Source organism: Notothenia rossii (genome assembly GCF_949606895.1).
Source record: "Notothenia rossii genome assembly, chromosome: 2".
Classification (NCBI taxonomy): Eukaryota; Metazoa; Chordata; class Actinopteri; order Perciformes; family Nototheniidae; genus Notothenia; species Notothenia rossii.
The window spans coordinates 38,647,583-38,657,782 of NC_136904.1; positions in this window are offsets into that span (position 1 = coordinate 38,647,583).

Here is a 10,200-nt window from a genome sequence, read left to right on the forward strand (position 1 = left end):
TGGAGTATTCAAATGTACTTTTTACTGTCACAAACACACAGTGTCATTTAGACTGCATTTAACCTAATGCAGTCTTAAAAGCCGGGGAGCAATCTCCCCCTTCAGGTGTATTCATTGGCTCAATGTAATGTTGTAATGTTGAGACATACCACAAAGCTAAAGGCTACAAACCTATCACACTACCACTTCCTCGTTTCCTGTCTGCTCTTTGATAGCAGAATGTAATACAATCTGAAATGCTTGAAAAACCATAACAATAAGTTAAAAAAAACATTGCTGTTATAGGCTTGACATCGAGTAGTGTAATCATGACAACGCAACCACGACAAAGCTACGGCCGTGTTTATGTTTAATGTCCCTACCTAGCCACTGGTTAGCTATGACTTTCTCAAAATCTCTTATGCTTGAGTTAACCCCAGACTTGATTCAGTCATCTAACCAAAACCCATCAAAACGATTGATTTCGAGACAAGACTTGAATTTAGGACTCATTCCTGCAATACACTATTCAAATCTGGCTGGGGCTTTCTTGCAATTTCCTGTCTGCTCTTTGCTATGTATGATGTAATATAGTATATGTTTGAAAAAATGTAATAAAAACATTATTGTTTATCTTCCTCATTGGTGTCACCCTCACATTGCAGATGCAGTGGAGATAGTAAATGTTTTAATGTATTTGGAAATGTCAGTAATGGTCGTCCCTTTAGGTCATGGCAGTCTCTTTAGCTTCCGTAGAGGAAAGTAGTTGAGTAGATGCTCCCTCCAGTCAAAGTCCCATTCTGTATATGACTTCAACGATGCAGCGTCTGACATTTCATATAAGGTTTCCATGGACAAACAGTACCATTCCAGCTGAACTGGAGGTGGAGCAGAGTGCGAGAAGAAAGCCAGTCAAGTGAGTGAGTAAGTAAGAGTGGAATGATGGAAAAGGACACCTGAGTGTTTTGGTAGTAAAAAGAGTCTGTAATCAAGTTAGCAAATGAGACATAGCTGTGCTTGTGCCAACCAAGCAGACAGACAGACGTGTCCGTGCATGCCCTGTATACGTTTCTGTGGAACAGTGGGAAACAGATGGTACGCTGTCTGGAGCTCCAACACTACTCCCACCTCGATTAGATTAAATTAATGGAAGAGTAAATACTCATTTGAGACTGGCAATCAATACAAAGATCAATATGCTAATGCAGGCAGTGCTTTCTCCCCCCCTCCTCTGGTTTCAGGTGCGTGTCCGAGCATATAATAGGAAAAAGGGAATTAATTAATAAACCTTCATGCGGCATGACCTGATCAGTCTTTTTCATACATCACCCCCATCACAGCCAGGGTCCACCAGCTGGTCTCTAGAACTAGGGGTAACTAGTGACTGTAACCATGGTGACAAAGCCCTGCAGATGAGGACCCATGTGTGTGGTTTATTGCTTGTGAGTGGGGTTTAACAATGTTTTAATAATGCATAAAGACAGGCCTGTGTGTGTGTGTGTGTGTGTGTTTGTTTGTTTGTGTATCTCACATAGCCTTCAGGTTTTCTTGTCTGTATGCCAGACAAAGAGACAGAGTAGCCTACACAGTGATGATAGATAATTGTGTTGTTGAAACAAACAGATGAATGAATTTGTTTCTTGTATTGCATGCATTATACTGTTAGAGACATAAATAATCTTGAACTGCTAAACCAATTGTTTTAAATGTTTAGAATTGTACAACAACGGCCTATATCACTCTCTATAGCTTGCCAGGATACAAGAGGGAAGGAATGTTCTTAAAATAGGGGAGTTTTAAAGAAAAGGATATAGGGTGGGACAGAAGAAAGGGAAAGCATAAAAGGTGCTGGACTGTGACGGGTGAGGGTGAACATAGGGGAGAGAGGACAAGGGGGGAGTTAGAGATGCAGTAAAGGAGCTGCATGGTGGCTCAGACTACCTGCCACTCATACAACAAGCTACATTTCAATATGTTGTTGTGTGAAGCCCCAAAGAATATTTCGGTAGTTAATTTTTTTATAACATTAGGTGAATTAGGTGGAAAACTGGAGTGTTGATATCAATTACTGAACAATCTGTCATAATCATAATTTGTACTTCCAATGGCACAAAAACACCTTAGTCCACAGCTCCCAACCTTGTTTCTAATATGTAGTTATTAATAGCCCTGAAAACTCTCCAGAGAGGACTATCTGCATTTCTTGTGATTGTTTTCGTCCTACCAGGTGTCAAATTGGAGAGTAAATACAAATTACAGAACAAACCAATGTAAAAATAGATGTCTGAAATATTAAAATAATAGGAAGCTATATATTTCCCAGGTGGAAGTGCTGTAATGAATAAAGTTACTGTTCACAATAAGGTTTGTGTTTTGGCTACAGGAGCAAAAGATAAGTACCAACTCTTACACAAACATAATTACTAAGTAACCATGAAAGGCTATAATATTTTTAATTTCATACACATCTTGCTTCTGACATGTAAGTATAGATAATTACTTAAAGCTACAAGTTTTTAACTAGTTTTGAGTCTCAATTATTGCTGATACCTTATGACCTACATGCGCAAACAGGACCATGAGCAATATGATTCGTTAAAACTGAGTTATCTTTAATGCTTGTCAATATCAGACAAAACTATTTACATAATGCAGACAAGTAAAGTATATGCAATGGAATGCAATACGTGTATTTTCTTTATGAAATACAGTGCAAACGTGGTTTTACACCAAAATGAATGTACGTTGGAGGCTAAGAAAATCTAACTTTGGTTGAATGTAGCTTACGTTAGCTGCATTTGTCGCGCAGAGCAAGCAACGCAAAGATTTATGTGATTATACTGTAAGCATGATGCCAAAATGCAACAGATAATAGTTAATTATGCATCCTGCAAATAACGGTGTTAAAAATAAATTTCATATTTTAACATTAGGTTCTGAAACAAATGCGCAAGCTAGCCAAGATCTAGTCCTTTACAACACTTGGCGGTGGTGCTCATGGGAAATGCAGTCTTTTTCCTGTTTTTGTCCTCAAGTGACACATGTCAGTCAGACTAAAGATTAAGTGTCCACGATTTCCTGTCGTTAAACTCAGGATGACCTGAAAAGACAGAGGTCTGATTTATGCTTGTTAGCTTATCTTTGCTAGCCTGGATGTTAAGTATAACTCAAGTTCAACTTTGACAAAAAAGTACACATTTTAAAGGTCCTGCTCAAAAGCTTTTTTTTTTATTTCTTAATTTACATTTTACATCCTAAATGTACCTTCTGATACATACACTTAAATATAGTTCGACTTCAACCTAGTCTGTTTTCTATATAAGATTGAAATCCTGACAGTCTCGTTTCCAAGATCCTTGGCACCTCTTGGGCTAAACTTGGTAAAGATTATTTTAACATGAGTTTGCTCCGTCTAAAGAGAGCTATTCTGGGACTTAAAGACACCTGAGGGGCCTCAGGGATCTATAACTACACTGCAGTTCCTCCTTTAGGATTAAGGGTTTCTTTTTTATCAGCCCTTCAATGAATACTCCAACAAGCCTCTGTCCTTTGAATGAAGCACTTAGCTCGGATGTCAAATGTTTTCATTACAGATCAGAATAATCTTTGCTTTCAGATGTCAGTGACCTAAATCAGGTCCTGCATGCTATCAGGGGAGCATTAGCTAATACCACAACAACCTTTACGATCGAGCATTTCTATCCACCTATTTTATGCACATTTTCTACTTGGGTATAGAATCACCTATTGAAAACAAAAATTCTAGAAGAATCATGAAATCTCACAAAAAAGTATTTTGTCTTGGCAAAACGCAGTGCAATCAAAAATAGGTTTGGCAAACAAATGATGACATGCATGAAGCATGTAACTTCGGTGTCCACTATAGATGGAAACGAGTATGCATTTGCAATTATATTTTTCCATTTTCTTGAAATTCGATTAAAATTTGCCCTAGATTTGGATGTGAACCTGGCTTAATGAACCATGAAATGAACAGAGAAAAAATAGGACCCAAAGACACCCGTTGCAGCAAAAGTGATGGTTAATTGGTCCAGGAAAACCTAAATGAAATATCATTATCTTTAGACTAATGTGAACGGTTCCACTAATCAATATCTGAAACGAATGAAACTTGGAAAACTCAGAGGATAGAAGTGTGAATTCTAGTGACAGGTGTAGAGCTGGTTTAAACCCTGTAATGCGGTTTTTTTCATGGCGAATGCCGCCTTTCGCTTATATGAGCGTGCTGTAAAGTAATTTAAACTAAAGAAGGGGTAGCCCTGAGACCCCTAAAGGCTCTCACTATTGTTGGTGAACTTAAGAAGAAAAGGTTTCTGTTAGCGGCCTGCATCCTGAAAACAGAGGCATGTGTTTTGGAAAATGTGCCCCGTAAGATTGCAACTGAGATACTTATCCAATGCTCAATCAAAGTCTTCGTAAATCCATGTAAGTAAAAGTTTGGTGTAAATGGTTGGGTAAGAACAGGTCAAAGTAAAGACATGCAGTCGAATAGTCCATTTAGCTTAGGAACCTTCCTAACGGAGTGAAATGACCCGGAAGTCCCTCAGTGGTAATATGAATATGGATAATGTCAAAATTCAATTTTGAAATAGGAAAATCATTTGTTAAAAATATGTCTTGCAAAAGTGTGTTGTTGTTGACAGCGTTGGTACTTACAAGTCAGGTAAAATAACGTGTTTCGCAGTGCACAATGTTTCATTGTTCTCACCTCGGGCAGTGTCTCACTCTGAGAAGGTATGTGCTTCCCTTCACTGGGTGGCTTATTTGCTCTATCACACATAAGAACACACATTCATAGACAGAGCCCTGCTTTTACAACAAGTGATATTTGTCCCAAAATAACATGTATTGGCACGACGGATTAAGACAATTGTGTATGGGTATTATCCTTTACTGGTTGCTGGTAGCAAACTATAATTGCAGGGTTTAAGATCATCTACTAAGTGAATGTATCACAAAGTGCTGTTTTATTTCCTTTTAGGTCAACAGTAGTGTCACGTTCAGACAGTCTTTCTATTGAGCATATTTGGAGTTTTTGACAGGAGGAGGAAACAAGGTCTAATATAAAAGCTATTGGGTGCTGCTGACAAGCATGCAGAAAAAAGATCAGCTCTGCTACACCTTACTGTGTTACCAGCAGGCCTACTAGTTAATCTATTAAGGAAGGGCCTCAGTCACGCAGACTGCTATGGTTTTTACATGGAGATTGATGATAAGATAACTAACTGCAGGCTTGTGATTGGCTGGCTCTTTCTCATGCTTCTGCTTCTATCTGTTTATTCTTTCTCTCCGGTAACTGTCACCAACCTCTCGTCTGTCCACACAAATCTCGCAGCAGATCTTTTACGTCATAAATTGTCTCTAGTCTGTAGTCTTTGACTCTGTTTGTAGTCCCTAACCACGCACACATACAGAATATTCAACTATTCAACTACTTCTAAAAAGAATATTTTCTTATATTGAATTTCACATTTTTCCATTAAGACTTAGGATGTAAAAATATTAAAATGTTTTGGACAACTTTGGATTATACATATAATTCCTGTATGTCTCTTCAATGTTTACAGTCAGCTCTGTGCATTGTACTCACTACTAGCCAAGAGTTTGCAAGACTCAAGTAGAGATGAATAACAAAAAGGAAAGCTAACATTTCTGGAAAGAGGGTGAAACACTATTTTTTAGACATTCTAAAAAACGCATATTGGATAGGATATAGAATATACCAGGTTTTGTTCGAGAAAATCAACCACCTGAAAAAGTCAGCCACCAGCATCAAAATGGTACTATGTACAGTATTAAGTCTTTGGTTTTCAGTCGTTTTTTACTATTGAACAAGGGAGTGTGTGTGTGTGTGGGTGGGGTGGGGGGGGGGTGTGTGCGCATGTGTGTTTCTGTGTGTGTGTATGTGCGCATGCATGTGCGCGTGCGTGCGTGCGTGTGTGTGTGTGTGTGTGTGTGTGTGTGTGTGTGTGTGTGTGTGTGTGTGTGTGTGTGTGTGTGTGTGTGTGTGTGTGTGTGTGTGTGTGTGTGTGTGTGTGTGTGTGTGTGTGTGTGTGTGTAAGATTCCAAGCACACCTGTCAACACCGAGACACTGGGCCCTTTATTTACCCAAGCCCACGCAATTCAACCGACAAATCCTTCTACCGACACACACACACACAAACACACACACACACACACACACACACACACACGCACACACACACACACACACACACACACACACACACACACACACACATACACACACACATACAATTCAGGCGGTTGAACAGAAAAGAGGAGCCAGGTGCTGAATCAAACCATTTCCTCACCCCCCCTCGACCCCATCTTAATCCAAAGCTTATTTTTTTTCCCTTTTTCCCGCGAGCCTACATTCAAACATTGTTGAGTTTGTTTAGAGAGAATTTTAATAAACAAAAACTGAAAAATAATACAACAAAGATAACTACAGTGCAAGAAGAAGCAGAAAACCCACTTGTTAACATTTCACAACATTAGAGTTCAAGGTTGATTTTTAGTGTGAATTGCTTTTAAGTTGTGAGGCAAGCATGAACAATGGGACCAGAAAAGTGTGAGTTTAAATATTAGCTGGCTTTAAAATCTACAGCTGCAGGTGTGTCACTTTGTATGAGTCAAAGTCAAGTTAATTTGTACCTCGTTTTAGAATCAGAATCAGAAATACCTTTATTCGTCCCACAATTTACATTGTTACAGCAAAAGTGAAGATAGAGACAAAAAGATAACAAACTATTAGAAAGGTCATGCACATAATATTAAAACAAGTTATTTCAATGTATATATTGCACAACGTTTAATTTATTTTCAGGCTTGTCATAATCTCTATTGTTATGTGTTCGGTTTCTAGGGCACATTCCGTGATCACATCAAGCCGCACAAATACAAGAAACATGACAAAACATTGTCTTGCAAAAAGCTTCTTCCACACAGTGTCTTAGATGTTTGTTGGCTCATATCTTAAAACATAGCCAGACATGTATTGTCATGCTATTATGATGACATGTGTTTGTTATTTTTCACCCTGATAAGGCTGATTGCAAATTTCAATTTTTTGTTGTAGCTTTAGTGTTCAAATATCACACTAAGGCTTGCTATTCAATCTTTGCTCTGCAGCTGCATACTTCAAACCGTTTCACCCAAGGGGATTTCTGTTTGCCAGACAATGTGTCTTTTCCAGAAGCAGTTATAAGAACTGGTTATCCCCTCAGTTGAAAGCCACCTTATATGAAGCTGTGGTTTGTGGTCACTTTTGAAACCTGCAGGAGTGCCAGTTGGCTGTGTGGCATCTAACACTACGTGATATCAATGCCAAAGAGAATATAAAACACATTGTGTTAACACTTTTTGGAGATAACCAAGTCCAACATGTTACCCTGTTGAAAGACAAATATACAGGTGCCAAGGCATTGACGGAGCATGTATTTTAGAACATGTTCTCGACACCAATAATTATTCATTAAGCCACTGAAGGGCATGTTTGTGTGTAATGATTGTGTGGCTTTGGAAAGGGAACATAACTCATTGTCCTTTAGCTCCTCCCTCCTCCTTGCTCCCAGATTCAGGGCCAGTCACCCTGACTGGCTTTCCGTTTTTTAACACCTTGCTGATAGAAAGCCTGTCAAGTCAGAAGGATATATGTAATAGGACAAAAAGAGGAAATAACTTTGCCTTCAAAATAAAAGCGCAAAATTCAACACAAAAGAGATAAATCCGCTTTCTTTGCCAAAGACTTTGAGAATGCAAATTGCTGTCCACACTCATGCCCCTTTCAAACCAACGCGTTTTCAGCTCCGGCTCGGAGCTGGAGCCTGAAAAGTACCGGTTTTTCCTGTTCACACCGCAGAGGCGCCGCCTCTTAGCTCCGGAATCCAGGCGCCGCCTCTTAGCTCCGGAATCCGGTTCACTTCCAGCTCCAAAAATTGTCGGTCTTGAGGCAAGAGCTTTGGAGCTAAGAGGCGGCGTCGCTTACGTCTCTCTTACGTCGACGCGTGCAGGAAACTAAACCCACCTCCCCTGAACATGGGTCGACTGAAGAGTCTCGTCATGCCTGCCTACAAGCAGTAGTGCTTATAAACACACTTTATAAAGTCAGGCAACACTAACCAGGCTTTGTTTGATTCTGTTTATTTGTACCTTACTTTGACCATCCGTTCACTGTTATTGATCATTGTGGAGAGCAGGCAGACGTTTTGTATTGTATTATAGCAGCTATCGGATGGAATCAATACATGGGCTGCACAGGTTGTCGTGTCCGACTATCACAAGTAGAGTCATAATAAAATACGCCGGTAAAATGTGCCTGTAGAAAATGGTTTATGCCACAATAGGATAGCAATAGCAAGTAGTCAGTTTAGCTTCGGTTGCTATGCTAACATCACCCATTTTATACCATAGAAACTTTCATAACAGCGTTGTGATGCCAAACAGCGTCAATTCAGACTGACACACATTCACTTAAGGGGAACTAGGGATATGTATCAGCTGCTTGTGTGACAGTCAGACAGTGAATACTTTAGAGCGGCCGCTGCAGTGTGAGCTAACCGGGAGCTAACGGGAAAATAAACTCCCGTGGAAGAGCAGCCAGCACTGCAGCGGTCGGTAAATGCCGCTGAGACACATTAATAAACAATGAACCACAGCACTCTGGAGAAAAGCATAAGGTTGGAGAAGTCGTTATTTAATTTAATCTGGCTTCGTGTGATTTAAGGCCCTGACACATCAGGCCGATTTCGGCCGTTTTCGTTAGTCGGAAGACGAAGCGTGTTCTGTCGCCCAAACTCAATTTGGTGTGTCCCGCACCGTCGGCCGTGACACGCCTTATTTGGACTCGGATCAGGCAGTCGGACCAAGCAATCACTCTGATTGGCTGTTCAGCTAGCGAATCAGTGCATGATGTAAATGTGCAAGCCGGTTTTCTGCCCCTCTATTCACATGTAGCCTTTCATACGTGATAGTTTCGTCATTCTCGAACTGTTGTGGAGCAGAACTATAAAGTTGCAGGATTATTCTCAAGTACCTCAATATAATTATAGTATGTCTGCACTTTAAGTGCTCATTTCATCATTCATTCATCTATTTTATATTCTACTAAAACTGAATCAAACCATAAACAAAGTGGCCTGTTGGGATCACTATATATATATATATATATATATACATATTACTGGGATTATTTTTATCCCACTTTATGCTTTGCTCTTGCTGCTTGTTTTACACTGATTTTATATCTTATTTCTTACTGATGCAAAGCACTTTGAACTGCAATCCCCTGTATGAAAGGTGCCATACAAATAAAGTTATTATTATTCAGATGGATGTTTCTGCCCCTCTGTTCATTCTCCCATTATCCTCCTCAATCTGCCTAGAAGTATTTGCTGTTACTATAACCAAAACTAATGCTAGGGCTGCAACTGACAGTTATGTAGGCACATTGTTATTGTGTCTTATCACTGTGTGATTAAAAGAATAAACACAAATAGCACGATAGGCAATGCAAAACTTTATTTTGTACCTTCATACACACAACACAACATTATAATGAGCTTTTATCAACGCCCACATGATGATAACCTGTCAACATGACAGGAAAATCCACATGACATTAATACAGAGCGGGCAGAACCCAAATCTAGCTCCAGTGCCGCACAAAACATGTTTACGATGGACGAGAGTTTGTTTATATCACGCAGTCTGTTCTTCTTCTCTGTCTTCCAGTTGTTGCCTCTTTTGCATGACGAATACACACTACCGTGTGACTACCACTACCATCCGACCTCTGCAGCTCATCCAGAATGCAGCGGCTCGTCTGGTCTTCAACCTTCCCAAATTCTCCCACACCACACCGCTCCTCCGCTCCCTTCACTGGCTTCCAGTAACTGCTAGAATCCACTTCAAGACACTGGTACTTGCGTACCATGCTGTGAATGGATCTGGCCCTTCCTACATCCAGGACATGGTTAAACCGTACACCCCAGCACGTGCACTCCGCTCTGCATCAGCCAAACAGCTCGCTGCACCCGCACTGCGAGGGGGACCCAAGTTCCCGTCAGCAAAAACACGTGGGTTTGCTATCCTGGCTCCAAAATGGTGGAATGAGCTCCCCATTGAAATCAGGACAGCAGATAGCTTACACATCTTCCGACGCAAACTGAAAACTCATTTCTTTAGACTCCACTTCG